This window comes from Bacillus rossius, chromosome 14 (genome assembly GCF_032445375.1).
Source record: "Bacillus rossius redtenbacheri isolate Brsri chromosome 14, Brsri_v3, whole genome shotgun sequence".
NCBI lineage: Eukaryota > Metazoa > Arthropoda > Insecta > Phasmatodea > Bacillidae > Bacillus > Bacillus rossius.
In genome coordinates, this window is record NC_086341.1 from 31,933,970 (window position 1) to 31,941,204 (window position 7,235).

Consider the following 7,235-nt stretch of genomic DNA (forward strand, 5'->3'; position numbering starts at 1 on the left):
GTTTTTAAAAAGAGAGAAAAAATGTAGCGTATTTATACAAAATCATTGAACAAAATCGTTCGATACATTTTTTTAAATATACTTTCAATTTTGTGTTCTGATAAAAGATTATTTAATGTACAAATGCCTTTCTTGGTTTATAGGCCTACAGGTAGCCATTACGGTGTCGTCTATGCTTTTAACACTGGACATCATCTGATCTGTGGCGTGTTCTCGGAGCGTTTACGTATTCATCCCTATAGTCCATTCTTGAGGTTGGTCTATGACGAACAGTGTAAACCAGTATATTGCGTATGTCCATGAACTTATTTTTAATCCATCCGAAAGTTACGTGCAATAGGTACATAATGATTCGTGAATAAGTGAATTAAACGAACAAGTTTACAACTGACTGTATTTAAATGGTAATCAGTCTTGACAGTATATGTTCAATCACATCGCCCTCTGCAGCTGTGTATTGCACCACAGGCATGTGAACTGTGTGCGTTGCGTCGCTCATCCACGTGTGAACTCTACGTGAATACCGCTAGTCAATGCAGTGACCACGCGCGCTTCACAACGGTACTTTTTTTTCGCATCGTCATTACTGCTAACACATTGCGAGTGCACCCCGTATTTGTACGATGATCATTCTAAAAGTAAAGAAATTATTGATATGACGAGCTGCCCAATTCTGCCACCTCCCCCACCGTCGCGACATGGACCTGTCCATTCCTTCGTCAGTCTGACGCGAAAAGTCTGACAGCGAGCCGCCAAGATCGTTTACTGTTTATAGATAGACTTTTAAATGTGTAAGGTTCGTAGTGCAATACGCTTTTTGAATGCGAAAAAATTCCGCCCTATCGAAATTAGCATAGAGATAACAGAAGTTTATGGTAATGTGATGAAAGAAGCTTCATTTCGAAAATGATGCATAATTTTTAATGGCGAGCGAAAGAATATTTATTATTAATAAAGCTCGTGCCGACCTTCAGTTGTGACTGACGAACACACACGAAGGATCGAGGAAAAATTGAAATCCCGTATTTGAAGGATCTTTTGTCCGGTAACCACTATGGAATTAACAACGAAATGAAAGAGGACATTAATGACTGATTCAAGAACTTGGCTGTAACTGAGTATGCAGAAGACATAGAAAAGCTGGTGATCAGCTATGGCAAATGACTGCTTAGAAAAATAGCTAAGGTGTCTGTCATTTGCGTTGTAAATTTTGTTTCATTATCTTACTAAGGTGCCTCCCATTTCAAGTCATGATTTTATATTTATATTAATCACTGATCAACTTTTAGAATTTTTCAATTGTTTTACTTTCACGAAATGAAAAATTTATACAGCGCCTACTTTTTGCATATTATACAGCGCCTACTTTTTGCATAATTAGCTGCCAAATTTAAATTTTTAATGTTTTTGGGTTGTGCAAATAAGGAGAATTTAATTTATTGCAGAACTGAATTTTTTTAGGTTTAACTGCAATGCCACTGGCTACTTCAATAAATGGTTTGAATTTTTTTTAGAAAATATTCATTATTTTAACTGGTATTTCAAAATTCTCAAATTTGTTAGGATTTTGACAGCCAAGAAACATGAAAAGTGTTTTTGTAGCCAGTGGCATTGCAGTTAAACATTAACAGTTTAATTTTTTCAATAAATTAAATTCTCCTTATTTGTACAACCCAAAAACGTTAAAAATTAACTTCGGGAGCTAATTATGCAAAAAGTATGGGCTGTACATATATTTCATTTCGTGAAAGTAAAACAATTGAAAAAGTCTACAAGTTTACCCGTAATTACTGTTAATATAAAATCTTGACCTGAAATGTGAGGCATTCCCTTAGATGGAAATATTAAAAAAAAAAAAAAGTTTTTTACTTCAACAATTTTTATCCCAAATATCGTTATTTGTCAGCTCCTTGGTTGATTCCACTTCGTCATGAATCATATTTTTGTACAGTAATTACAATAAACAAGTTAATCATTTGCTTGCCAAATATTATGTGAGTAGTACCAACTATTGATGAGTAAAAATATATTTCAAAAACACCTACATGTGTCTCATGTATTTTAAAAAAATTTGATTATCACCCAAAATAGATTACGTATATTGGGCCATGGCCCATCACAGCATTCTCAGGATCATCTCAGAATTTCATGGGGTGACTTCAGGAGGAAAAAAATCAGAAATCATGTTGGCCCTATAGGGATGAACTCGGGTCCATCTGGACGATGCCAGTGTTTATACCTCTTCACTGCCACTTATGTGGTGTAACGTATCACAGAACTTAACCATCACGAAATAATTCAATTCCTCGTCACAATGTCATTAATATTCCTAAACGCCGAAAGGAGATAGGAATTGTATGTTGTTTTTTTTTCAATCAAATCAAAGACTTGCAACTGGTCGGCAAGAAAAACGCCAGGCTGTCACGAACAGCGATGTATTTTTTTATATTCTGTTTTTTTTTTTTCACACTACTAGGGAAAGCAATTTGCAGTTTTTAACTACTTAAATTTCTCATCATAGTCCAGCTCTGTTCTTTGCCAAATAAGATTAAAAAAATAAACTAATTTTCTGCTACCATGAACTTGATTAATGCAAGGTTCAGTGGTAACTTGACAAATTGCCTCATCTTACTGTATCACATAGTCTAAAAATTGTCATATGTGTGTGTGATAAAAAAATTTGGCTTCATGCGTAATGATTTCAAAGCAGAATTAAAACAAAAACATGACTCTCCACTCTTATAATTATTGCGAAAATGCTTTAGAACTGATTGAGATGAATGGAAATTAAACATAAAGTTTTCTAACAAACAAAGAAAAAATATAGATTAAAGTACATAATAAAAGTGGTCGGTTAAAGGAAATTAAGTTTATACTAATAAAATTTTGCTGTTTGTGCTCTAGCGAAGACTGAAACACAGTTCAACACTTGGGTAACATAAGATTTTTTTTTCTTCTTATTTGTTTACTGAATTTTTTTTTGTAGGAAGCATATAATAAATGAACGCAGTGAAATAAAACAGGTCACATCTTCAGTAGTTTTAATTCCATGGCTATAAACCAAAGCATAATTATCTAAAAAGACGATATCCAAGTGAGGTTGAGGATTATAAGGATACTAGCTGCAGTACCCGGCTTTGCCCGGGCTGAACACTGGGTGATATATTGTACGCGAGTTACAGCAAAATGGACAGCGATATTTCCAGTGTGGTGCACATTAATAAATGACACATAATTACTGTTTGTGTATCTGTGACCTATGATTTTCTGTTCACCCATGGCGATCGGTTTGAAAGGTTTAGAAGTTGATGCGCTACAGCGCCATCTAGCGGCGAGTTACAAAAAAATGTATAGCATAAAAACCTTCTCCATGATAAAAACACTTCGATGTGCCAACTTTCATGGCGATCTTTCAAAAGGTGTAAGAGTTTATCGACGTCATACATGCCAACATCCAACTATATACATTCTTATATTTCGAAATTTTGGGGCATTCACTTTTGCGGAAGGTGGATGTTCAGGACCTTGAATGGTTTGGAACACCCCACTTCGAAAGAAATTATATATGAAATTCCTGAAAATTTCGAAATTTTGGGGGTTTGTCCCCAGAGGGGGAGGGGTGATTTTGAGGACCCTTAAAGGCTGGGAAACAATAAAAATCGAAGAGAATGATTTTGAAATATTAAATTTTGAGGTTTTGACCCCTGAGGGTGGGTGATGTTGAGAACCCCAAATGGCTCGTAAACACTCCAAATCGAAAGAAAATAGATTTTTGAAATTTTGGGAGACTTTTTAATTATTGGGTCTTTAACTCCTTGTGTGGGGGGGGGGGGTAATTTGAGGACCCCGAAAGGCTCGGAAACACTCTAAATAGTAAAAAAGTATTCTTAAATTTAAGAAATTTTTCGAAATTGTGGGGTTTTGCATTCCTCCCCCCTACCACAAATTTGATGGAGAAGACGTCTTTGGGTAAAAGTTCCACCATCCCCCGGACACTTATTTCGTAATGACTTAAAGTTAATACAATTTCCTCCATGTTTTCGAATATTTTGCGGCTTTCATTTTTATGGGGGGAAAAAAGGGGAGGGGGGGGGGGTGGAGGTTCAGGACCTCGAATGGTTCGGAACACTCCAATTCGAAAGAAATGATTTTTGAAATTCCTGAAATTTTCGAGTTTTTGGGGATTGTCCCCAGAGGGGGAGGGGTGATTCTGAGGACCCTGAATGGCAGGGAAACAATAAAAATCGAAAGAGAATTATTTTTGAAATTTTCTAAATTTTGGGGTTTTGACCCCTGAGAGGGGAGGGGGTGATGTTGAGTATCCCGAATGGCTCGTAAACACTCCAAATCGAAAGAGAATATATTTTCGAAATTTTGGGAAATTTTTTAATTATTGGGTTTTTGACTCCTTGTAGGGGGAGGGTCGTTTGAGGACCCCGAATGGCTCGGAAACACCCCAAATAGTAAAACAGTATACTTAAATTTAAGAATTTTTTTTTAATTTTTCGAAATTTTGGGGTTTTGCATTCCCCCCCACCCCCCCTTTTCACAATAAATTTGATGGAGAAGTCGATTTTGGGTAAAAGTTCCAACATTCCGGACACTTTAGTTCGGAATGACTTAATTTTAATACAATTTCATCCAATTTTTCGAATTTTTGGGGTTTTCACGTTTTAGGAAGAGCGGGTTTGGGGGGGGGGGGGAGGTTCAGGACCTGGAATGTTTCGGAACATTCCATCTCGAAAGAATAGATATTTTAAATTCCTGAAATTGTCGAAATTTTGGGGCTTTGGTTCCAGAGGGGGGCGGGGGGTTCGAGGACCCTGAATGGCTCGAGTAGGTACACTTAAAATCGAAAGAGAAAGATTTTAAAAAATTTTGAAACTTTCGAAATTTTGGGTCTTTGACCACCACCCGAGGGGGGGGGGGGGGTTATGTTGAGGACCCCGAATGGCTCGGTAACACTCCAAATCGAAAGAGATATAAAGGAATATAAGAATGTAGGCATTTATTGTACTCCTATATACCATAATAACAATATTGACAATTAGAAAAACTTTTTACCTACCTATGAATAAATTTCTAAATAAATTAATAAATAACTCTATGTTTAAGAATTTACGTACATAGGTACATAATATTAAACTTCAAACTATACACACTAAAAAAAAAAACTAATGATGTTTGTGAAACTATTTTTTATTTGTCATAAAGTTTAAAACTTTGTAGGATTTGTTTGTATGTAAAACTGTGGTGGCCATATTCCGCTTATCCAAAGGAGTATAGAAATGAATAGAGATATCACTCCCTGTACACACCACAAATCTTTGAATTAAGTAAAAAACATAGTCCAAAATGAAACAAAAAAGTATAAATAAGAACTAATTTGACAAAAAAAATTATACAACTGGAATAACAATGTTAACATCCACCTAAAATTTAATATAAGTAGGTAGGTAAGAATATATATATATAAGAAAGGAAATGAAATTAAAATATACATATATAACATTATCTCACGTAATGTTTAGTATGAAATAAAGGAAGAAGGCAATTACACGTAACTACTCTAATTAATAAAGAAATCAACCTACCTGAAATAGTAAAATTCAAATTTTTCAACAAATATTACATAACTAAATTGACAAATATTTCTGGTCTTCGGTCTCGGCAGCCCTAAGCGACGCTTGACGCTCAGCAGATAAATTATAAACACTAAACCAAACTCCTTGCAAATAAGTAGTTACTGTAAAAAAATAACAATATTGACAAATAGAAAAAATTAGTAGGCCCTACCAACCTATGAATAAATTTCTATGAAATTTATAAGTATAATAATTTATGTACCTACATAATATTAAACTTAAAACTATCCACACAATAAAAACCTAAGAATGTTAGTGAAACGAATTTTTTTATGTCATAATATCAAAAAAATAAACGTATGTTTCCAAAATGAAACAGAGTATAAATAATGACCAATTTGACAGAAAAATTGTACAGCTCGAATGATATTGAAAACATACACGTGAAATTTAAAAGAATTATGAGTGCCCTAGGTAGGGAGAAAAAATATATAGAAGAAATTAAATAAAACAAATTGGTGCGTGTACTTAGGTAAGCGCGTGAGAAGTTATACTTCTTTGGCATCATTAAAAAATAGTTTTTAATTGCATGCAAAAATATTGCGTGGAGTCCCTCCGCGCGATAGAAGTGAAACTTCGTAATGTGGAAATGAAAATAGGAAGGGGTAGAAATTGATTTTTAGTGAAATCATATTGTATCAAATCAAACTAAAAAAAAAAAATAAAGGAAATAAATTTGTAACGATTCATAGATTGATTTCCACGAGAGAGAGAGAGAGAGAGACCTATTGAATGTCTTTAAAACTAACTTTTTTATGAGAGCAGATTTTCATGAAATAAATCATGAAATCACTCATCGATAAAAGCTGTTTATTTTACCAAGCGGACGGGTTTGCCCCAAGGAGAAAATTGACGCGGCGAGACATCGTGGACATAGAGAAATGACACACACTCACTATTTATGTGTCTATGAACATGATTATTTTCTGCAATTTAAATTGTAATATACAAAAAGGGCATTGAAAATTGAAACAAATATGGCGTCACTACAAACTGGCAAGATCTCTATTTTTTCTTACTCTCTACTTAGTTCCTTACATAGCAAAACTTAATGGCTTCTTATATAATGATTATGTTGTATGTCATAAAATTAAGATTTCTCTTTTTTCCTTGAGCCGATTTTGATGAAATAAAACTTATATTTTTTTCTCTGCTACGCTCAAGTTAACTTGAAACCTCATTAAATTCGTAAAGTAGTTTTGTAGAACACCGCGTACAAACAGACAGTGCTTTCATACCCCCTCCATGGTAGCGTTAAACGTTTAACGCAACCTTGTTGGAAGTCACATTAGAAGTATAACTTCAAAACAAATATAAATAAATTTACCTGGCGATTAACCAAACAAAATGTAACAATATAAAAGTACGTATTTTTAGAGGAATCTACTAATTCCACTGGAACCGCACATAAAAATGAGCCTATGTCACTCTCTAGCTCATAAATTATCTCTATGCAAAATTTCTTTGCGTAGCAAACAACACTCGTTTTTATAATATTAGTTAGGATGTGCAAACTATAAAACGATTGAAAAAAACAGTGACATCTACCGGTGTATTGAGGTACTACGATGCAGACTTTCAATTTTTCTT